We start from the raw sequence: 24,559 nt of genomic DNA, 5'->3' as shown, positions 1-24,559 counted from the left end.
CTCTCTTTCTTTCCTTATTTCTTTCTCTTTCCTTCTTTCTTTCTCTCTTTCTTTCTCTCTTTCTTTCTTTCTTTCTTTCTCTCTTTCTTTCTTTCTTTCTTTCTTTCTCTCTCCACCTCAGGGACTCTTGGGGCATGGCCTTTCAGGCTATGACTTCTCTCTCTCGCTCTCGCTTTCTGATCATGCTTAGAATAATGCCTTGTAATGCTTAATAATGTTTAACTTTATGCATGGTATGTGATTTCATTCATTGTAATTAAATATCAGCCTTTGATAGAGACAATTCTCAGACAAATTCTTTATAGTCAATGTCAACTCATTGCCTAATGATTGCTTGCATATTTTAATTAACTTTATGGAGTCAGATAAACACTTTCGTTGGCTAATTGCATAGTCTTATTATGGGTGGCATGTGAGGTATATACACTGCTCAAAAAAATAAAGGGAACACTTAAACAACACAATGTAACTCCCAAATCAATCACACTTCTGTGAAATCAAACTGTCCACTTAGGAAGCAACACTGATTGACAATAAATTGCACATGCTGTTGTGCAAATGGAATAGACAACAGGTGGATATTATAGGCAATTAGCAAGACACCCCCAATAAAGAAGTGGTTCTGCAGGTGGTGACCACAGACCACTTCTCAGTTCCTATGCTTCCCGGCTGATGTTTTGGTCACTTTTGAATGCTGGCGGTGCTTTCACTCTAGTGGTAGCATGAGACGGAGTCTACAACCCACACAAGTGGCTCAGGTAGTGCAGCTCATCCAGGATGGCACATCAATGCGAGCTGTGGCAAGAAGGTTTGCTGTGTCTGTCAGCGTAGTGTCCAGAGCATGGAGGTGCTACCAGGGAGACAGGCCAGTACATCAGGAGACGTGGAGGAGGCCGTAGGAGGGCAACAACCCAGCAGCAGGACCGCTACCTCCGCCTTTGTGCAAGGAGGAGCAGGAGGAGCACTGCCAGAGCCCTGCAAAATGACCTCCAGCAGGCCACAAATGTGCATGTGTCTGCTCAAACAGTCAGAAACAGACTCCATGAGGGTGGTATGAGGGCCCGACGTCCACAGGTGGGTGTTGGGCTTACAGCCCAACACCGTGCAGGATGTTTGGCATTTGCCAGAGAACACCAAGATTGGCAAATTCGCCACTGGCGCCCTGTGCTCTTCACAGATGAAAGCAGGTTCACACTGAGCACATGTGACAGACGTGACAGAGTCTGGAGACGCCGTGGAGAACGTTCTGCTGCCTGCAACATCCTCCAGCATGACCGGTTTGGCGGTGGGTCAGTCATGGTGTGGGGTGGCATTTCTTTGGGGCGCCGCACAGCCCTCTATGTGCTCGCCAGAGGTAGCCTGACTGCCATTAGGTACTGAGATGAGATCCTCAGACCCCTTGTGAGACCATATGCTGGTGCGGTTGGCCCTGGGTTCCTCCTAATGCAAGACAATGCTAGACCTCATGTGGCTGGAGTGTGTCAGCAGTTCCTGCAAGAGGAAGGCATTGATGCTATGGACTGGCCCGCCTGTTCCCCAGACCTGAATCCAATTGAGCACATCTGGGACATCATGTCTCGCTCCATCCACCAACGCCACTTTGCACCACAGACTGTCCAGGAGTTGGCGGATGCTTTAGTCCAGGTCTGGGAGGAGATCCCTCAGGAGACCATCCGCCACCTCATCAGGAGCATGCCCAGGCATTGTAGGGAGGTCATACAGGCACGTGGAGGCCACACACACTACTGAGCCTCATTTAGACTTGTTTTAAGGACTTTACATCAAAGTTGGATCAGCCTGTAGTGTGGTTTTCCACTTTAATTTTGAGGGTGACTCCAAATCCAGACCTCCATGGGTTGATACATTTGATTTCCATTGATAATTTTTGTGTGATTTTGTTGTCAGCACATTCAACTATGTAAAGAAAAAAGTATTTAATAAGATTATTTCATTCATTCAGATCTAGGATTTGTTGTTTAAGTGTTCCCTTTATTTTTTTGAGCAGTGTATAATATGCTTATATGATAAATATTACCACTACACTACAGTATGGAGGTTAGGGTTTTGCCCATGTCTCCAGTGCTTGGAAGCACCCCTCCTTTCTCCACCCTCTATCTTCTAACTAACCCGTTTGACAGGATTGGCTGAACAAGGCCCTGCACAGAATCACTGATCTACAAATCATGTTGCATCCCGAATAACTACACATTATGTTCTCACAGCACCTTGCTTACAGCGATCCCCTTGAACACACTATAAGTAAGTCTATGACCATGCAGGATTACCATTGATTTCAAGTGAAATGGCAGCCCGGTACACCAGTTCACATACTCCAGAGTCTCCCCCTGATCTACCATTATACCGCCTACTGACTTTGTTCTCCTGAATTGTCACTTCAATCTTCCTCAATAAATCTTGTAATAACTATGTACTTGGAGGTGTGGTTTGTGTCTATTGAATTGTCCATTGGGGAGTGTACATTTTTGCATGGAACACATACCATAAATGGAACTTCCTCTACCACCTCTGTCCAATCACAACCACTCTCTTCCTGGTCTCTGTCCAACGCCACTCCCTGTACAGGGAAAGAGTACACACACAACCAGGAAATGTTCCCACTTATAAGCACAAACAATTCTAGAGAAACAAAAGTGATCTCAGTCTGTGAGTGTGTGCACCAAAATGGCGGCAGCCATGGATTCAATCAGTTGTTCAATATGTCTAAATCTACTGAAGGATCCGGTGACTATTCCCTGTGGACACAGCTACTGTATGGGCTGTATTAAGGACAGCTGGGATCAGGATGATGTGAAGGGTGTCCTGATCAGCTGTCCCCAGTGTAGACAGACCTTCATCCCGAGGCCTGTTCTGAAGAAAAGCACCATGCTAGCTGAATTGGTGGAGAATCTGAAGAAGGCAGGACTCCAAGATGCTACTCCTGCTCACTGTTATGCTGGACCTGGAGATGTGGCGTGTGACTTCTGCACTGAGAGAAAACGCAAAGCTGTCAAATCCTGTCTTGTGTGTCTGGTCTCGTACTGTGAGACTCACCTCCAGCCTCACTATGAATCTCCTGCCTTTAAGAAGCACAAGCTGGTCAAAGCCTCCATACAACCAGAGGAGAAGATCTGCTCTCGTCATGACAAACTACTGGAGATGTACTGCCGTACCGATCAGCAGTTTATCTGTCTGCTGTGTGTGGTGGGTGAACATAAAGGCCATGATACAGTCTCATCTGAATCAGAAATGACTGAGAGAAAGGTAAGGACAATCTGTAATTGCTACTCATTCAGAGTATCACTGTGAAAATACCATTAATTACTGAATATTAGTGACTACTGTAAAACAAAGCCTGGAAGTCAGCTAACACCCAATAATCTAGCTGTGCTAACATACACACTCACGTCATGTAACATGTACTGAGAGCTGAAGAGTTGCATTGGCTCCTTCAGTTAATGCGTAGGCTTTGGGTTAGCAGGCTAATGCACTTTTCTGGTATGAAAGAGACCTGGGATCAAACCCTAAGACAGAATCACTTGTACAAATGAACCATGGAACGACATGTGTTTAACTGCAGAGCCAGCTGGGGGAGAAACAACAGAAATCCAAACAGAGAATCCAGACGAGAGAGAAAGAGATACAGGAGGTGGGAGAGGCTGTGAAATCACTCAAGGTGAGTGTTGACCATTTATATGTATTCACTTAGCACAGGGTTTCCCAAACTCGGTCCTGGCCCCCCAGGTGAACGTTTTGGTTTTTGCCCTAGCACTACACAGCGGATTGAAATAATCATAGCTGGATGATGAGTTAGTTATTTGAATCAGCTGTGTAGTGCTAGAGCAAGGAGCAGATCAGAGCCCAGGAGAAGGCTGAAGTGAGTCGAGCTGAAATACTCCTGGAGTAGCTGGAGCAGGAGATGTCTGAGCTGAGGAGGAGAGACGCTGATTGATATAACGACTTTTGACACAGGATGTATTAATGTATGTTAACGTCCATACCGCCTGTCATTGAATCCAGTACTGAAATAAATATGAATCAACTCTCCAGCTGAGTGTCGACTGCTCTCTTGCATCCTGAACTTCTCAATACCAGAAACTCATCATAACACTGATGAAAGTGAAACGTTTGTCTTTCTCAACAAGCATCTTTTCCCTATTTTCTGATCTGTCACTGTAGAGTTTCCAGTCTCTCTGTGTCTCTCCTGGATCTGAGGCCTTACCCCGCATCACTGTCAACCAACACATCTCATTTGAGGATGTTAAATCAGTCACTGGGCTGAAAAGTCAAGTTGAAAACATCTGCTCTGAGGAAATTGCCAAAATCTCTGTACAAGGTTGGTAACAAACACTATTTGGACAGTGAAGCTAACATTTGTACATTTGGCTCTTTACTCCAGCAATTTGGGATTTTGGCTCTATACTCCAGCATTTTGGTTTGATATTAAACATTTTATGAGGTAACAGTTCAGAATGTCACCATTTATGTGAGGATATTTTCATACATAAATGTATATGTTTTAGAAATGAAAGCAGTTTATGTATATAGTCCCCCATTTGAATATATATATTTTTTCATAAGTATTTGGACAAATTCACTTATAGTGTATTAGAGTAGTCTAAAGTTTATTTTTTGGTCCCATATTCCTAGCACGCAATGATCACATCATGCTTATGACTCTATAAACTTGTTGGATGCATTTGTAGTTTTCTTTGGTTGTGTTTCAGATTATGTTATGCAAAATGGAAATTGATGGTGAATAATGTATTGTGTCATTTTGGAATCACTTTTATTGTAAATAGGAAGAGAAGATGTTTCTGTTTTCACATCTACATTAATGTGGATAATCATGAATGAACAGTGAATAATAATGAGTGAGAAAGGTACTGTACAGAGGAACAAAGATCATACCCAAAACAAGTGACTCCAAAATGACAAAATACATTATTCTCCATTCAGTTCCTATTGGGCAAAAAGTAATCTGAAACACAACCAAAACAAACTGCAAATGCATCCAACAAGTTTGTAGAGTCACAAGCTTGATGTAGTCATTGCGTGCTAGGAATATGGGACCAAATACTAAACTTTTGACTACTTGAATACACTATAAGTGAATTTGTCCAAATATATATGTTCAATTGGGGGGACTAGATATATGAAGTGCTTTCATTTCTAAATGGTAAAACAGATATGTATGAAAATACCCTCAAATAAAAGGTGTCATTCTATATTGTCGCCTCATATGAAACATTTGATCACAAATCCAAAATGCTTGATATAACTAATTACTAAAACAAATTACCTAAACCTCTTTCAACCACTGAGCCCTTTGACTTTCTGTTATGTTTATGTCATGATCAGTATTGAACAGTGATATTTGATTTCCTGTGTCTCCATAGTGACCAAAGTCCACATTGTTCCACCTTCTGAGCCCCATTATCCTCCATCATTTGGGAGGACTCAGTCTGTACTGTCAGTTTGAGGACTACCATCACGTAGGAATGACACCACCTGTCAGGAGACAAGGCCTGAACCCAAGACCAGAGAGGAGTTCTTGGAATGTGAGTAAAGGACATATTTGTGCATACGCATGTACACACTCACACACACACACCTGGATGCACACACACACATCTTACTGTTGGTTTTTCTTCATCCTCAGATTCCTGTCAGCTCACATTGGATCCCAACACAGCACATAAAGACCTGTGTCTGTCTGAGGGGAACAGAAAGGTGACATGGAGTCATAAGGTCCAGTCCTATCCTGACCATCCAGATAGATTTACCACCGACAACCAGGTGTTGTGTAAGGAGGGTCTGTCTGGGGCCTGCTACTGGGAGGTAGAGTGGAGCGGGTGGGTTGATATTGCAGTCTCATATAAAGGGATCAACAGGAGAGAACCTGATGAGTGGTTTATCAGCAGTAATCAGGCTTGGTGTTTGGTGTGTGGTGTCTCTAGCTGCGCCTTCTATCACGATAGTAAAAAGACTGCCATACCTGTCCCCTGCTCCACCAGAGTAGGAGTGTACCTGGACCACAGGGCAGGAACTCTGTCTTTCTACAGCATCTCTGACACAATGACCCTCCTCCACAGAGTCCAGACCACATTCAGTCAACCGCTCTATCCTGGGTTTTATGTCTCTCATGGATTTGTGAACATACTGACACCGACACAGTAATTCACTTTGTTAAGAACACAGACATGGTATATATTATCATGTTCAAGTAAGATTTTAAAATCACTGCAGTTAAATAAATGTGTACATGAATGATCCTTACTGTCCTTTCTTTCAAAAATGATTTCAATCAATCAGATTTTATTAGTCACATGTGACCCGTGAAATGCTTACTTACAAGCCCTTAACCAAAAATGCAGTTCAAGAAATAGAGTTAAGAAAATATTTACTAAATAAACTAAAGTAAAATATAAAATAAAAAGTAACACAATAAAATAACAATAACGTGGCTATATACAGGGTGTAGCGGTACCGAGTCATTGTGCGGGGGTACAGGTTAGTTAAGGTCATTGGGGTAATATGTACATGTAGGTAGAGTTATTAAAGTGACTATGGATAGATAATAAACAGAGAGTAGCAGCAGCATAACAGAGGGGTGGGGGGTGAACAATGCAAATAGTCCGGGCAGCCATTTGAATAACTGTTCAGCAGTGATATGGCTTGGGGGGTAGAAGCTGTTAAGGAGCCTTTTGGACCTAGAATTGGCGCTCCGGTACCGCTTGCCGTGCGGTAGCATTAGAGAACAGTCTATGACTTGGGTGACTGGAGTCTTTGACAATTGTTAGGGCCTTCCTCTTCCTCTGATTTCATATAAAACATCCAAGTCCTCCTAAAATGTGGACCATAGACTCTGAGACCAGTCATGCAAGACATGTGGTCCTCTGTAGCTCAATTGGTAGAGCATGGCGCTTGTAACACCAGGGTAGTGGGTTCGATCCCCGGGACCACCCATATGTAAAAATGTATGCACACATGACTGTAAGTCGCTTTGGATAAAAGCGTCTGCTAAATGTCATATTGTTATAGTAGTAGAATTGACATTTTGATTCTGATTTTGTCACTAAACATACATTACAATATACGGTATTACTGTTGTATATTTTACTAATATAGATTTTTACACATGTATGTATTTAAACAAGCAACAATGAATCTGAGCGGTATAATTAAGGCTCCTAGACACAAAGTGGCTGGTAACCTTATGGTTTAGGTTACATTATTCTCACCTACTGTATAGATGAATGTGACAGACATGTGCATGAATGAGCCTCAAGATGGCGAGGGTGGGCCAGAATTAATTGAGTAGAAGAAAAATGCATGTCCTGGTTTAAGGGAGTCTGTTGTCCTCTAGCCACCAAGCTCATCATCTCTGTTAGGCTATGACAACCACATCATTATGCCCACTATTGGACTTCAGAATGCTTTTCTTTGCCCACATATGTAAAATACAAAGGTACCCTTCTGTATGATCCATGAAGAGCAAATAAGGAAACAATCTAATCTAATTAAACAAGTACATAGACTATCAATTTGTCTTTCACACTCTATATTACACACTGTCACACACCTACGCTCACACACACGCTCACACACACACACACACACAAACTCACACACACACACACAAACACACACACACAATCACACAGACACACAAACACACACACACACATACAGTACACAGACAGCTCAACTTGTTATCTCTCTTTCCTCATTGTCACGCCACGGTTTAATGTTATACATTGGGGAAAAAAAGTATTTAGTCAGCCACCAATTGTGCAAGTTCTCCCACTTAAAAAGATGAGAGAGGCCTGTAATTTTCATCATAGGTACATGTCAACTATGACAGACAAAATGAGAAAAGAAATTCCAGAAAATCACATTGTAGGATTTTTTATGAATTTATTTGCAAATTATGGTGGAAAATAAGTATTTGGTCAATAACAAAAGTTTCTCAATACTTTGTTATATACCCCTTGTTGGCAATGACACAGGTCAAACGTTTTCTGTAAGTCTTCACAAGGTTTTCACACACTGTTGCTGGTATTTTGGCCCATTCCTCCATGCAGATCTCCTCTAGAGCAGTGATGTTTTGGGGCTATCGCTGGGCAACACGGACTTTCAACTCCCTCCAAAGATTTTCTATGGGGTTGAGATCTGGAGACTGGCTAGGCCACTCCAGGACCTTGAAATGCTTCTTACGAAGCCACTCCTTCGTTGCCCGGGAGGTGTGTTTGGGATCATTGTCATGCTAAAAGACCCAGCCACGTTTCATCTTCAATGCCCTTGCTGATGGAAGGAGGTTTTCACTCAAAATCTCACGATACATGGCCCCATTCATTCTTTCCTTTACACGGATCAGTCGTCCTGGTCCCTTTGCAGAAAAACAGCCCCAAAGCATGAAGTTTCCACCCCCATGCTTCACAGTAGGTATGGTGTTCTTTGGATGCAACTCAGCATTCTTTGTCCTCCAAACACGATGAGTTGAGTTTTTACCAAAAAGTTATATTTTGGTTTCATCTGACCATATGACATTCTCCCAATCCTCTTCTGGATCATCCAAATGCACTCTAGCAAACTTCAGACGGGCCTGGACATGTACTGGCTTAAGCAGGGGGAGACGTCTGGCAATGCAGGATTTGAGTCCCTGGCGGAGTAGTGTGTTACTGATGGTAGGCTTTGTTACTTTGGTCCCAGCTCTCTGCAGGTCATTCACTAGGTCCACCCGTGTGGTTCTGGGATTTTTGCTCACCGTTCTTGTGATCATTTTGACCCCACGGGGTGAGATCTTGCGTGGAGCCCCAGATCGAGGGAGATTATCAGTGGTCTTGTATGTCTTCCATTTCCTAATAATTGCTCCCACAGTTGATTTCTTCAAACCAAGCTGCTTACCTATTGCAGATTCAGTCTTCCCAGCCTGGTGCAGGTCTACAATTTTGTTTCTGGTGTCCTTTGACAGCTCTTTGGTCTTGACCATAGTGGAGTTTGGAGTGTGACTGTTTGAGGTTGTGGACAGGTGTCTTTTATACTGATAACAAGTTCAAACAGGTGCCATTAATACAGGTAACGAGTGGAGGACAGAGGAGCCTCTTAAAGAAGAAGTTACAGGTCTGTGAGAGCCAGAAATCTTGCTTGTTTGTACGTGACCAAATACTTATTTTCCACCATAATTTGCAAATAAATTCATTAAAAATCCTACAATGTGATTTTCTGGATTTCTTTTTCTCAATTTGTCTGTCATAGTTGACGTGTACCTATGATGAAAATGACAGGCCTCTCTCATCTTTTTAAGTGGGAGAACTTGCACAATTGGTGGCTGACTAAATACTTTTTTTCCCCACTGTATATGCCTACTATATACAGGCTGGTTTAATGTTATATATGCCTACTATATACAGGCTGGTTTAATGTTATATATGCCTACTATATACAGGCTGGTTTAATGTTATATATGCCTACTATATACAGGACATTGGACAGTGACCATTTTTTTGTTATTTTTGTTCTGTACTCTAGCACTTTGAGTTTGAAAGGATACAATGACAATGAGGGTGAAGTGCAAAAACAAATCTTAAGACCGGGAAACATAGAAATAGCGCACATAGAATAGCTCTACCACTTCTTAGACTTGCTTTTAATGAGAATAACAGATCTATATCTTACATTCCTATAGTATGTGAATTTGGTAGCCCAAAAAGTTACATATTGTAGCATTAAGAAAAACAAGATTTTAGTCTTGAGGGTGTGGTTCAATGTGGGAGTTACTGATGTTTGTCCCCCATGAGACACCATAGGAACAAAGCTAGTATTACTTCCTCAAAATAATCAGAATGAATCTAAGATAACTCCAAAAAATCTGTAGTTAATTTTTTACATTTTTCCAGAGGAGGTTTTAGTCGCGCAATTTTACATCTAGCTAAGGTGTTTGATGCAGTATTTCTCAAGTAAAAAATATGAGATGTGTTGTTTTATGTAAACAGTCAGATCCACTGCGCTGCTGGGCAGGTCTGTCTCACTGTCTGTGTGTTCTGCGGTAGGATTGGATAGAGCCCCATCACCGCAGATGTGTATCCTGTGTTAGTGGGCAAGTGAGCATTGTGGAACTCACAACCCTACCTACACGTGATCTTGGCGCCGACAAAGATGGGCTCTTAGGAAACTTTGAGGTATTTTGTTTTTTTTATGTAGAATGTTTTACATTATTAGCTCAGAAAGTGTTTTGTATCATTACATACAGCCTTGAAAATTGATTGGTATCAGAGTGGCGGTAACTCACCAGCATTACGACCAGGAATACGACTTTCCCGAAACAGATCCTTTGTTTGCTCTCCCCAGGGCAATTGAACTGATTCCAGCGGCTGACCGAAAACATCGCTGGCGGAGGAGAGGCTCTCGGAGTGGCCTGCTGGTTCGACTTAGGAGGCATGGACACCACCCACCGCTTCCAAGTATACTACTCGCTAATATTCAGTCTTTGGATAACAAGGTCGACAAGCTCAGGGCAAGGATATTCTGTCGATATCAGTCCAGCCAGATGGGTTCTCAGTTCATCGCGCAGGCAGAAATAAATATCTCTCCGGGAAGCAGAAGGGCAGAGCTGTGTGTTTCATGATTAACGACTCATGGTGTAATTGTAGTAACATACAGGAACTCAAGTCCTTTTGTTCACCCTAGAAAACCTCACAATCAAATGTCGACCGTATTATCTCCCAAGATAATTTTCTTCGGTTATAGTCACGGATGTGTAAATCCCCCCTCAAGTTGATACTATGAAGGCACTCATAGAACTTCATTGGACTTTATGCAAACTGAAAACCACATATCCTGAGCCTGCATTTATTGTAGCCGGGGATTTTAACAAAGCAAATTTGAGGACTAGGCTGCCGAAGTTCTATCAACATATCGACTGTTATACTCGGGTTGCTAATATCCTTGACCATTGCTATTCGAACTTCCGGGATGGTGATAAGGCCATCCCCTGCCTCCTTTCGGCAAATCTGACCACGAATCAATTTTGCTCCTCCCTTCCTATAGGCAGAAACTCAAACAGGAAGTGCTCGTGCTACGGACTATTCAACGCTGGTCTGACCAATCGGAATCCACGCTTCAAGATTGTTTTGATCATGCGGTTTGGGATATGTTTTGGGTAGCTTGCGAAAATAATTTAGACGAATACACTGAAACGGTGACTGAGTTTATCAGGAAGTGTATAGGTGATGTTGTGCCCACCAAGACTATTAAAACCTACACTAACCAGAAACCATGGATAGATGGCAGCATTCGAACAAAACTGAAAGCACGAACCACCGCATTTAACCATGGCAAGGTGCCTGGGAATATGGCAGAATACAAACAGTGTAGCTATTCACTCCGCAAGGCAATTAAACTGGCAAAACATCAGTATAGAGACAAAGTGGAGTCGTAATTCAACTGTTCAGACACAAGACGTATGTGGCAGGGTCTACAGACAATCACGGACTACAATAGGAAAACCAGCCTCGTCGCCTAAACCGACGTCTTGCTTCCATGCAAGCTAAACACCTTCTTCGGCCGCTTTAAGGATAACACAGTGCCACCACTGCCAAGGACTGTGGCCTCTCCTTCTCCATGGCCAACGTGAGTAAGACATTCAACACCTTAGTACCCTCCAAGCTCATCATTAAGCTCGAGGCCCTGGGTCTGAACCCCACCCTATGCAACTGGGTCCTGGACTTCCTGATGGGCCGCCCCCAGGTGGTGAAGACAGGAAACAACATCTCCACTTCACTGATCCTCAACATTGGGGCTCCAAAAGGGTGCATGCTCAGCACCCTCCTGAACACCCTGTTCACCCATGACTGCGTGGCCAAGCACTCCTCCAACTCAATCATCAAGTTTGCAGATGACACAACAGTAGTAGGCTTGATTACAAACAATGATGAGACAGCCTACAGGGAGGAGGTGAGGGCTCTGGGAGTATGGTGCCAGGATAATAACCTCTCAATCAACGTCAACAAAACAAAGGAGATGATCGTGGACTTCAGGAAACAGCAGAGGGTGCACCCCCCTATCCACATCGACAGGACCGCAATGGAGAAGGTGGAAAGCTTCAAGTTCCTTGGCGCACACATCACTGACAAACTGAAATGGTCCACCCATGCAGACAGTGTGGTGAAGAAGGCACAACAAAGTCTCTTCAACCTCAAGAGGCTGAAGAAATTTGGCTTGGTACCTAAAACCCTCACAAACCTTTACAGATGCACAATTGAGAGCATCCTGTCGGGCTGTATCACCGCCTGGTACGGCAACTGCACCGCCCGCATCCGCAGGGCTCTCAAGAGGGTGGTGCACTCTGCCGAACGCATTACCAGGGGCAAACTAACCGCCCTCCAGGACACCTACAGCACCCGATGTCACAGGAAGGCCAAAAATATCATCAAGGACATCAACCACCCGAGCCACTGCCTGTTCACCCCGCTATCATCCAGAAGGCGAGGTCAGTACTGGTGCATCAAAGCTGGGACCAAGAGAATTAAAAACAGCTTCTATCTCAAGGCCATCAGACTGTTAAACACCCATCACTAGAACATTAGAGGCTGCTGCTGCCTATTGAAATCACTGGACACTTTAAGAAATGGAACACTAGTCACTTTAATCATGTTTACATTACTTGCACTACTCATCTCATATGTATATACTGTATTCTATAATATTCTACTGTATCTTAGTCCATGCAGCTCTGTCATTGCTTGTCCATATATGTATATATTCTTAAATTCCATTCCTTAAATAGATTTGTGTGTATTGGGTGTATGTTGTGAAATTGTTAGATATTACTTGTTAGATATTACTGCACTGTCGGAACTAGAAGCACAAGCATTTCGCTACATCCGCAATAACATCTGCTAAACACGTGCCGGTGACAAATACAATTTGATTTGACAAGTAAGTCATGACGAACCGTTTTGGACGAGGCTGACTTCATGAACAAAATTATCCTATTTACATTTCGTAGTAAATTTTGACACTAGAATAAATGTTTCTGACAAATATCGATGCCACATAGGCCGTTTTCAGAGAGGTGTTAATTGCCTTCAGTTGCGCTTTAAACGTAACAGCATGTTGGACACGATCAGCTGAGCAAGGCACTGTACTAATCTTGTCCTTTTGCATACTCATTATGTTCACAGGACTCTGGTTCACATACTCCAGAGTCTCCTCCTGTTCATCCATCCTGTGCCATCTTGTGACTTTGTCCTACTGAATCGTCACATTAATAAATCTTGTAATAACTACAGTATGTAATTGGAAGTGTGGTCTGTGTCTAATGAATTGTCCATTGGGGAGTGTTGCATCGAATCAAATCAAATGTTATTTGTGCAACAGGTTTAGACTAACAGTGAAATATTTTCTTATGGGGCCTTCCCAACAATTCGGAGTGAAAGAAAATAGAGCAATTATAGAAAAGTAATAACAGGTAATAATAAAAGTAATAATAAATACACAATGAGTAACGGTAACTTGGCTATACACACGGGGTACCAGTACCTAGTCCATGTGCAGGGGTACATGTAATTTAGGTAGATATGTACATATACTGTAGGTAGGGATAAAGTGACTAGGCAACAGGATAGATAATTAACAGTAGCAGCAGCGTAAGTGATGAGTAAAAAAAAAGTTCTTGCAAAAAGGGTCAATGCAGGTAGCTATTAAAGTTAACTATTTAACTTATTCTTTGGGAGTAGAAGCTGTTCAGGGTCCTTTTGGTTCCAAACATGGTGCATCGGTACTGCTTGCCGTGCGATAGCAGATAGAACAGTCTATGACTTTGGTGGCTGGATTCTTCTATAAAAGTGTTTTGTAAAAAAAGACTCCAGCGCATGGCAAACATACCATAAATGCAACTTCTACAAGCATCTCTGTCCAACCACAACCCTCTTCCTGCAATACACACACACAACCAGGACCTGTACCACTGAGAAGCACAAACAATTCTATAGAAATGAAAGTGATTCTCAGTCTGCACCAAAGTGTGAGACACCAAAATGGCAGCAGTCATGGAATGTCTAAATCTACTGAAGGATCCGGTGAGTATTCCCTGTGGACACAGCTACTGTATGGGCTGTATTAAGGACACAACACATTATTGTCCATTGAGTTCCTATTGGACATAACATAATCTGAAACACAACCAAAACAAACTGCAAATTCATCCAACAAGTTTGTAGAGTCACAAGCTTGATGTAGTCATTGCGTGCTAGGAATATGGGACCAATTACTAAACGTTTGACTATTTGAATATACTATAACTGATTTTTTCCAAATACTTATAAACATATATATATATTTTCACGTTGGGGCTAGATACATAAAGTGCTTTCATTTCTAAATGGTAAAAGAGATACAGTATGTTTGAATATACCTTTAAATAAAAGGTAACATTCTGTAGTCGTCTCATAGAGTATAGAGCCAAATTTATACATTTTAGCTTCACTGTCCAAATTAATATGGAGGGGGAGTGTATCTGGTGATTAATATAACGAATTACTAAAACAAATGATGTTATGTTTATGTCATGATCAGTATTGAACAGTGATATTTGATTTCCTGTGTCTCCATAGTGACCAAAGTCCACATTGTTCCACCTTCTGAGCCCCATTATCCTCCATCATATGGGAGGACTCAGTCTGTACTGTCAGTTTGAGGACTACCATCACGTAGGAATGACACCACCTGTCAGGAGACAAGGCCTGAACCCAAGACCAGAGAGGAGTTCTTGGAATGTGAGTAAAGGACATACTGTGCATACGCATGTACACAGACAATCACACACACACACACACACACTCACACACACACACCTGGATGCACACACACACACACACACACACACACACACACACACACCTGGATGCACACACACTCACACACACACCTGGATGCACACACACACACACACACACACCTGGATGCACACACACATCTTACTGTCATCCTCAGATTCCTGTCAGCTCACATCGGATCCCAAAACAGCAAATAAAGACCTGTGTCTGTCTGAGGGGATCAGACAGACACTGTGTTATATTCTCCTACATTAATTTCACACTTCCACAAACTTCAAAGTGTTTCCTTTCAAATGATATTAAGAATATGCATATCCTTGCTTCAGGTCCTGAGCTACAGGAAGTTAGAAATGGGTACGTAATTTTAGGCAAAAATTGAAAGAAAGTCCTGTTGTTGATGTTCAGGGCAGAGGTGTTGCTGCTCTCTGCCACGTCTTGAAGAAGAATGTGAGAAGTGTGTCACCTGCAGAGTCAGGAGGATGGTCAGATGTAGCCTCCTGTAGTTCAGTTGGTAGAGCATGGCGCTTGCAACGCCAGGGTTGTTGGTTCGATTCCCACGGGGGCCAGTATGTAAAATGTATTCACTCACTAACTGTAAGTCGCGTCTGCTAAATGACTAAAATGTAAATGCAATGTCCGGCCCCCTAACAACTGGCCCCTAGCAACCAACCAGTGGTCAGAGCCCCAGGACACAATGGGGGCAGAGATTAACAGGCAGACTCCAGCCGGGGGAGGGCTCCTACTGCAGAGGTTTGAGAGGGCTGTGAGATGGTGTTAACAGTCATCAGCAGGGAATTCATAACAATTTGCTGGCTGTTGGTTTGTAATAGATGAGAAGCCAATCAGTTTTGTGGTTATGTGCCCCATTCAAGAAGCTACTTGTCAAATCTTTCCCACACAATTTGTATTGCCAGAGTGTTGTGATGGCAAAACCAAAATTCAACAAATAACTTACTACTGTAGGGCGGCCCGGCCCCCGAAGTGACTCTTATCAACACATTGCAAGAGGGTTTACTGTCTACTCAGGAATTCAGCCTTCTCTGTGTTGATCTCTCCAACCCCCATTCTGTCACCTCTTTAAAACAATGGTTATGTGGGGCTGATGTCTGATTGGAAGTTAATTCAACAGTAATACTATACACAAGTTTACGCGCTGTATCCCCGGGTGGCGCCATAACTCTACACAAATGCATTTCATTTCCGCCGGAAGTTGTTTGCACAACGTCTGCCGGTGTAAACACAGCGATGTCGACGCTAGCTTGGGAACACGGTTCTACTACTACTACAGCTAGAAAGGTGCCCATTCGCTCAACCACGGCGCCTGACAAGTTTTTGTCAGAACACTTACACCCATCCTTCCGTGGTAATGCCGCAACCCGTCAAGGAGCGGAGGGGGAGGAACTTGCAAGGGACTATTTGGAAACTCTGGGCAACAGCATTGAAACCAAAGGCTTAGTGGTGTGCGAAAAGGAACCCGGGGCTTGCAGCATCTCCCGATGGAGTGATAAACAACGACATTCTGTTGGAGATCAAATCACCTGTGATGGGGAAACAAGTCACTTGCAGAATTTTTTGGCAACAAAGAACTGCGAAACCCCAACTGTGGCAAACGGAGATAGGGTAGATTACCATATTGCCTGCAATGGTCCAAAAGGCTACTACATGCAGGTACAAATTGGGATGCACTGCACAGGGCTTCAGCACTCCAAGTTGGTGATCTGGAACAAAACTGAGCACCTAGAAATCGAAGTACCCTACGACCAAGGCTTTGTCCAGGGGCATATCATAAGGCTGCGCACATTCTACTTTGCCCACATGCTCCCGAAAATTGTTGATGATTTTGTTGAGGGAAGGTTACAGTTCTGCAGTAAATATCTCAGCATTTTAAAACCAAAATAAACTGCCTTATTTAGGTCATGCCCACAGGAGCCAACAGATGTCCATTGTTTACATTATCTCTTTATGCTGTGCAATATATCAGTGTGCCTACTGTTTGAGTGAAAATAAAGTTTGATGTAATTTCAATCCTTAGAGTGCTACAATTTATTTTAACACAGTTCATAATTCATAGTAAGCTCATACTGTACATAAATAACACTGGATTAATTAATTGTTTTGAGGAAACTAAACAAATGGCTTCAACAAGAAAGATTGCGTGTTTAATCTTAACAGGTATTAAAAAGTAAAATACAAAAGCAGCCCACACAATTACATCACTATGAAAATATTCATATATAATATTAAAAATACAATGCACGCAGTATTTGTTGTGTTTATCTGTATTTAATGAACAACATGGCTGGGTGTTGGTAGACAGGGACACAGTGTCACACCCTGGCTCTGGGGACTCTATATGTTGAGCCAGGGTGTGTAAATTCTATGTGTTTAGGTTCTATGGTGTAATTCTATGGGTTCTATTTCTATGTTGGCCAGTGTGGTTCTCAATCAGAGGCAACGAGTGTCAGCTGTGGCTGGTTGTCTCTGATTGGGAACCACATTTAAACTGCCAGTTTACCCACAGTAGTTGTGGGATCTTGTTCCGTTTGGTTTGTTCCGTGTTGGTTGTTTAACCTAGGACGTCACGTCATCGTTTATTGTTTTGTTGTATTATCACTAAAGATAATAAAGAATGTTCGTTCTTCACGCTGCGCCTTGGTCTACTCCCTCGAACGATCGTGACAGAAGATCCCACTATACCAGGACCAAGCAGCGTGTCCAGGAGCAGGCAGCCTGGACGTGGGAGCAGATCTTGGACGGGCAGGGGACCTGGACCTGGGAGGAAATCCAGGCCGGGACGGATCGCCGTCCATGGAAGGAGACGGTAGAGGCACGACGGAGAGAGGAGCAACGGCGTCAACAGTGTCGTCGTCGGACGGACGAGAGGCAACCCCAAAACATTTTTAGGGGGGGGCACACGGCATGGGCGACGGGGCAGCAGGAGGCAGCTACAGGGCGTATTAGGAGGTTAGGTGAGGAGGCCACCAGGTTAAGGGGGCTATTGGTGCAGAGGGAGCAGGAGTTAGTGGTGCAGAGGGTGGAGCTACTGGAGGCGATAAGGGAGAAGGTGAGAATAGAGGCACGGCGAGAGGAACTGGGTAGGCAGCTGAGGGAGCGGAGGGTTATGACGAAACCCAGTCCCGCTCCTCACACCAAGCAAGTGGTGTGCGTCACCAGTCCGGTCCGGCCCGTTCCTGCTCCCCGCACTAAGTTAATGGTGCGCGTCGCCAGTCCAGCCCGGCCTGTTCCTGCCCCTCGCACCAAGCCTACGGTGCGCGTCGCCAGCCCGGCCCGACCTGTTCCTGCTCCCCGCACCAAGCCTACGGTGCGCGTCGCCAGCCCGGCCCGGCCTGTGCCTGCTCCACGCACCAAGCCTACGGTGCGCGTCGCCAGCCCGGCCCGGCCTGTTCCTGCTCCCCGCACCAAGCCTACGGTGCGCGTCGCCAGCCCGGCCCGGCCTGTTCCTGCTCCACGCACCAAGCCTACGGTGCGCGTCGCCAGCCCGGCCCGGCCTGTTCCTGCTCCCCGCACCAAGCCTACGGTGCGCGTCGCCAGCCCGGCCCGGCCTGTTCCTGCCACTCGCACCAAGCCTACGGTGCGCGTCGCCAGCCCGGCCCGGCCTGTTCCTGCTCCACGCACCAAGCCTACGGTGCGCGTCGCCAGCCCGGCCCGGCCTGTTCCTGCCACTCGCACCAAGCCTACGGTGCGCGTCGCCAGCCCGGCCCGGCCTGTTCCTGCCACTCGCACCAAGCCTACGGTGCGCGTCGCCAGCCCGGCCCGGCCTGTTCCTGCTCCACGCACCAAGCCTACGGTGCGCGTCGCCAGCCCGGCCCGGCCTGTTCCTGCTCCACGCACCAAGCCTACGGTGCGCGTCGCCAGCCCGGCCCGGCCTGTTCCTGCTCCACGCACCAAGCCTACGGTGCGCATCGCCAGCCCGGCCCGGCCTGTTCCTGCCACTCGCACCAAGTCTACGGTGCGCGGCCACCAGCCCGGCCCGGCCTGTTCCTGCCACTCGCACCAAGCCTACGGTGCGCGTCGCCAGCCCGGCCCGGCCTGTTCCTGCCACTCGCACCAAGCCTACGGTGCGCGTCGCCAGGCCGGCCCGGCCTGTTCCTGCCACTCGCACCAAGTCTACGGTGCGCGTCGCCAGCCCGGCTCGGCCTGTCCCTGCTCCACGCACCAAGCCTACGGTGAGCGTCGCCAGCCCGGCCCGGCCTGTTCCTGCTCCACGCACCAAGCCTACGGTGCGCGTCGCCAGCCCGGCCCGGCCTGTTCCTGCCACTCGCACCAAGCCTACGGTGCGCGTCGCCAGCCCGGCCCGGCCTGTTCCTGCCACTCGCACCAAGCCTACGGTGCGCGTCGCCAGCCCGGCCCGGCCTGTTCCTGCAACTCACACCAAGCCTACGGTGCGCGTCGCCAGCCCGGCCCGGCCTGTTCCTGCCACTCGCACCAAGCCTACGGTGCGCGTCGCCAGCCCGGCCCGGCCTGTCCTGCCACTGCGCACCAAGCCTATGGTGCGCGTCGCCAGCCCGGCCCGGCCTGTTCCTGCCACTCGCACCAAGCCTACGGTGCGTGTCGCCAGCCCGGCCCGGCCTGTTCCTGCCACTCGCACCAAGCCAGGGGTGCGAAGTCGTCAGCCCGGTAAGGCCCGTTCCTGCTCCACGCACCAAGCCAGGGGTGCGCATCGTCAGCCCGGTACGGCCCGTTCGGCTCCACGCACAAGCCAGGGGTGCGCATCGTCAGCCCGGTCCGCCCGTTCCTGCTCCACGCACCAAGCCAGGGGTGCGCATCGTCAGCCCGGTCCGGCCCGTTGCTGCTCCACGCACCAAGCCTGGGGTGCGCATCGTCAGCCCGGTCCGGTCCGTTCCTGCTCCACGCACCCAGCCAGGGGTGCGCGTCGTCAGTTCGGCACAACCCATGCCTGGGTCACGGTGCCTGGTCAGGTACCGGTCAGCTGCTCCACACCGGAGCTTAAGCAATCCGCTCCCACGATGTCCAGTCCAGCTCCAGCCAGCGGGGCCAGACCGGACCAGGGGCGCTACGGGGGATTATTGGAGGGTGGTGGGCAAGCCCGGAGCCGGGAACCGCCTCCGAGGAGGAATGCCCACCCAGCCCTCCCCTGTTTGGTTTATGTGGAGGCGCGGTCGCAGTCCGCGCCTTTGGGGGGGGGGTACTGTCACACCCTGGCTCTGGGGACTCTATATGTTGAGCCAGGGTGTGTAAATTATATGTGTTTAGGTTCTATGGTGTAATTCTATGGGTTCTATTTCTATGTTGGCCAGTGTGGTTCTCAATCAGAGGCAACGAGTGTCAGCTGTGGCTGGTTGTCTCTGATTGGGAACCACATTTAAACTGCCAGTTTACCCACAGTAGTTGTGGGATCTTGTTCCGTTTGGTTTGTTCCGTGTTGGTTGTTTAACCTAGGACGTCACGTCATCGTTTATTGTTTTGTTTGTGTTATCACTAAAGATAATAAAGTATGTTCGTTCATCACGCTGCGCCTTGGTCTACTCCGTTCAACGATCGTGACACACAGGGCAAGATTCTAAACCTCACTGATCAGTGGACTCTTCAGGTTAACTAGGCCAGCACAGATGGTTAAGATGTTGTCCAGTTTCGGTTCCATGCTGATGGGAACATTCTGGGATAAAATCTTAAACACCTTCAGTCTCTGGATTGCTCTTTCCACATGTATGCGGACATTGGCTACTCGCCTGGTGCGTGTCGTCTCCTCATTGGTCAACTGATTGCGCCTGTAGGTGAAAGCAGGGATGTTCAAACTGACCCTTCTCTCATCAAGCAAGTCTCGAATGGTGAACCCACGGTCCGCCATGACCTCATCACCAGCCCTCAGATAGTCTAGGAACCCACTGTCCATGGTGATAAACTTATCGCTGCTTCTGCCAGCATAGGCATCAGATATAAACATGATTAGCCCATTAGGGGCCACAGCGACGAGATATTTCACAGTGTTGCGTGATTTATACTGGCTGAAAGTGTCACTCCTTGAGTCGTGGTTTGTGGCTCTCTGCATGGCACTTTCGGCACAGTCAATGATGCAGGTGGTTCGAGGGTAGTTCCTCTGAAACGACAAGGGCATGGTGGCACGAATGGTCTCTCTTGGAAGCCAGGGGATCAGGACTTTGAACTGTTCACCCATCACGTCAATCCAGTGACTAATCACAATGCTTGCCATGGATGTAGACACATTGAAGCGGTGAGCAATATCTCCTAATATTAGGTTTAGTTTTAGTTTCATCAACGTCATAAGTATTTGGTCAACAACAGGAAGGGTAATTGATGGCTTACTGAAAGGCAACAACACCGTCACCAGGGTGAAGAATTTAACCATAAGCACTCCTGTATACAGCCGGGACCTAGCATCATCAATGACCGTGGTGCTGGTCACAGTAGGACCCATTTCTGCCTCGCACTGTGTGGCCTTGTCTACTTTAACAGACTGTGTTGTTGAACAGTAAATGTGATCAATATGTGACGGATCCTCCCATTGGGTCTGGGCATCTCGAAATTTTGGTGTAGCAGGCTCGGCCTCACAGACAGGCTGACAGGTTTCTGGAGCATCTAAAAAGGGGAAGAGAAAACATGGATGGAGCAAAATTAATGCAGGCATAGAGTCCTCTCACTACAAACATCACAATGGAAAAATGTGTACTACAACATTGCACTCACACGCACACACACAATCATCATCACAACAGCCTGCCACCTTGCATTGTATTTATGATGTAGACTAAGGCACACGCAGGCAGGCACACACACACACACACACACACACACACACACACACACACACACAATTAATGATGTAGCTATCGTGGGCATTGTTTGTCCCATCTCCAAAACAATCAACTGCCTTAGCAAAATACCGGTAGCAATGTTAATGTATGACAACTTCTTCATAATTAACAGTATTGTCAGCTTCATAGCTAAAGTTGCTGAATTTACCCTCAGATTTAAGTCTGCGTTTCTTTATCTGGGGGGAGGCAGTGGTCCGCTGGGTGAGTTGACGCCTCTTTGGCTGGGGAGGGCGATTGTATCCCAACCACAACTCTGGGAAAGGATTATCCTTGGTAGGTTTTTGGTCAACAAAGTGATAGGAACAAACAAAAACGTTGAGGGTGGTTTCTTTAGATTCAATGCCTTCAGCCAGGTCCTTGATTCCGAGTCGGTATCAAGCTTGCGTAAAAAATGTAAACAATGGAGCGCATGGACATTGCCTCTTCGTAGCTGGTTTGTGGTCGTAGCACTCTCTATCTAACCACTCGTTCAGGTGCTTTCTCTAGTTTTTGCAACCAACTACCGCACACGTCGTTCCCGAACCACTTTTCTTCATGTTGTAATTGTAATTTTTATATCCTCTTTGTCACTGCGATATCAGTGCTTTGTCGGCACAACGGAGCTAGTTAGCAAAACAAACCCAGCCCGGCAGAACGGAAGTGGATTGCATCGACGGGAGGAGTTCAGGAAGTAGAGCGGAAACGGCTCAAAAACTTGTGTATTGGTCAACAAGTCAGATTTTGAATCCAAACAACTCAGATGATTATAAAAGGGTTTTAGATTCATTGTTATCTCTCTTTTTTGTTCCTGACCTGCGCTGGTGAGATACTCTCTCTCTCTCTTTCTCTCTCTCTTTCCTTCTTTCTTTCTCTTTCCTTCTTTCTTTCTTACTTTCTCTCTTTCTCTCTTTCTTTCTTTCTCTCTCTTTCCTTATTTCTTTCTCTTTCCTTCTTTCTTTCTCTTTCTCTCTCTTTCTTTTTTTCTCTCTTTCTTTCTTTCTCTTTTTCTCTCTCTCTTTCTCTCTCTCTTTCTCTTTCCTTCTTTCTTTCTTTCTTTCTCTCTTTCTCTCTTTCTTTCTCTCTCTCTTTCTCTCTCTCTTTCTCTCTTTCTTTCTTTCTTTCTCTCTCTCTTTCCTTCTTTCTTTCTTTCTCTCTTTCCTTCTTTCTTTCTTTCTTTCTTTCTTTCTTTCTTTCTCTTTCTTTCTTTCTTTCTTTCTTTCTTTCTTTCTTTCTTTCTCTCTTTCTCTCTTTCTTTCTTTCTTTCTTTCTCTCTTTCTCTCTCTCTTTCTCTCTCTCTTTCTCGCTCTCTTTCCTTCTTTCTTTCTTACTTTCTCTCTTTCTTTCTTTCTCTCTCTCTTTCTCTCTCTCTTTCTCTCTTTCTTTCCTTATTTCTTTCTCTTTCCTTCTTTCTTTCTCTCTTTCTTTCTCTCTTTCTTTCTTTCTTTCTTTCTCTCTTTCTTTCTTTCTTTCTTTCTTTCTTTCTCTCTCCACCTCAGGGACTCTTGGGGCATGGCCTTTCAGGCTATGACTTCTCTCTCTCGCTCTCGCTTTCTGATCATGCTTAGAATAATGCCTTGTAATGCTTAATAATGTTTAACTTTATGCATGGTATGTGATTTCATTCATTGTAATTAAATATCAGCCTTTGATAGAGACAATTCTCAGACAAATTCTTTATAGTCAATGTCAACTCATTGCCTAATGATTGCTTGCATATTTTAATTAACTTTATGGAGTCAGATAAACACTTTCGTTGGCTAATTGCATAGTCTTATTATGGGTGGCATGTGAGGTATATACACTGCTCAAAAAAATAAAGGGAACACTTAAACAACACAATGTAACTCCCAAATCAATCACACTTCTGTGAAATCAAACTGTCCACTTAGGAAGCAACACTGATTGACAATAAATTGCACATGCTGTTGTGCAAATGGAATAGACAACAGGTGGATATTATAGGCAATTAGCAAGACACCCCCAATAAAGAAGTGGTTCTGCAGGTGGTGACCACAGACCACTTCTCAGTTCCTATGCTTCCCGGCTGATGTTTTGGTCACTTTTGAATGCTGGCGGTGCTTTCACTCTAGTGGTAGCATGAGACGGAGTCTACAACCCACACAAGTGGCTCAGGTAGTGCAGCTCATCCAGGATGGCACATCAATGCGAGCTGTGGCAAGAAGGTTTGCTGTGTCTGTCAGCGTAGTGTCCAGAGCATGGAGGTGCTACCAGGAGACAGGCCAGTACATCAGGAGACGTGGAGGAGGCCGTAGGAGGGCAACAACCCAGCAGCAGGACCGCTACCTCCGCCTTTGTGCAAGGAGGAGCAGGAGGAGCACTGTCAGAGCCCTGCAAAATGACCTCCAGCAGGCCACAAATGTGCATGTGTCTGCTCAAACAGTCAGAAACAGACTCCATGAGGGTGGTATGAGGGCCCGACGTCCACAGGTGGGTGTTGTGCTTACAGCCCAACACCGTGCAGGATGTTTGGCATTTGCCAGAGAACACCAAGATTGGCAAATTCGCCACTGGCGCCCTGTGCTCTTCACAGATGAAAGCAGGTTCACACTGAGCACATGTGACAGACGTGACAGAGTCTGGAGACGCCGTGGAGAACGTTCTGCTGCCTGCAACATCCTCCAGCATGACCGGTTTGGCGGTGGGTCAGTCATGGTGTGGGGTGGCATTTCTTTGGGGCGCCGCACAGCCCTCTATGTGCTCGCCAGAGGTAGCCTGACTGCCATTAGGTACTGAGATGAGATCCTCAGACCCCTTGTGAGACCATATGCTGGTGCGGTTGGCCCTGGGTTCCTCCTAATGCAAGACAATGCTAGACCTCATGTGGCTGGAGTGTGTCAGCAGTTCCTGCAAGAGGAAGGCATTGATGCTATGGACTGGCCCGCCTGTTCCCCAGACCTGAATCCAATT

At 45.9% G+C, this 24,559-nt stretch overlaps 1 pseudogene; it reads left to right on the top strand.

Annotated features, from left to right (window-relative positions):
• The first annotated feature begins 2,682 nt into the window (after nucleotides 1-2,682).
• Nucleotides 2,683-6,235, top strand: LOC121549517 (annotated as a pseudogene).
• Nucleotides 6,236-24,559: the final 18,324 nt, after the last annotated feature.

The sequence above is a fragment of the Coregonus clupeaformis genome, chromosome 34 (genome assembly GCF_020615455.1).
Source record: "Coregonus clupeaformis isolate EN_2021a chromosome 34, ASM2061545v1, whole genome shotgun sequence".
Classification (NCBI taxonomy): Eukaryota; Metazoa; Chordata; class Actinopteri; order Salmoniformes; family Salmonidae; genus Coregonus; species Coregonus clupeaformis.
Note: the sequence above shows the minus strand (reverse complement) of the source record. Positions and strands in the feature narration are given on the sequence as shown.